Source organism: Asparagus officinalis, chromosome 3 (assembly GCF_001876935.1).
Source record: "Asparagus officinalis chromosome 3, Aspof.V1, whole genome shotgun sequence".
Lineage (NCBI taxonomy): Eukaryota > Viridiplantae > Streptophyta > Magnoliopsida > Asparagales > Asparagaceae > Asparagus > Asparagus officinalis.
This window is the reverse complement of record NC_033796.1, coordinates 112063953-112064576: the sequence shown is the minus strand read 5'-3', so window position 1 is coordinate 112064576 and position 624 is coordinate 112063953.

Genomic DNA, 624 nt, shown 5'->3' with positions numbered 1-624 from the left:
GGGACGAGAAGCTCTTCTTCAGGGACTTCGCGGCGGCCATGGAGAAGCTGGGCCTGCACGGGGTCAAGACCGGCAAGGACGGGGAGGTGCGGAGGAGGTGCGACGCCTTCAACAGCCTCCGGGCGTGAAGGGGAACGGGAACGGTGTGGGTGATTATTATTATCAGCTGAGCGTTTCGTCGTTGTGTGTTGCGACGGATTATTGATTGAATTTGGACGGATCCCATTTTTATTTGTTTTAAATTTGAACATTTTTATGTAAGAGCGTGTTAAGAGATTTCTTATTGTAAATGTCTCGTGATATATCCTGTGAAAGGAGGTGAGGAAGAACTTGCCAAACCGTACGCGTTTGAATGGGGAACGAACACGCATTCCAGACATTCACCCATCTCTTTGCTACTCACTCGAGAGAGCGTTTGTTTCCGTCGTTTCTGTTTTTTTTAACAAAAACAAACGAATACGTTTGATAACCGGAACTTTTTATTTTTAAATTGTCTTTTTATAAAATCTAAAAATTAAATATTTTTTTCAAAACATCAAAAATATGTTTTAATATTCTGTTTTTTCATCTAAGTCGTCGTAGCCCGCTCGTCCGTCGCTGTCCGCCAGTCGGTCGGCCGTCAGC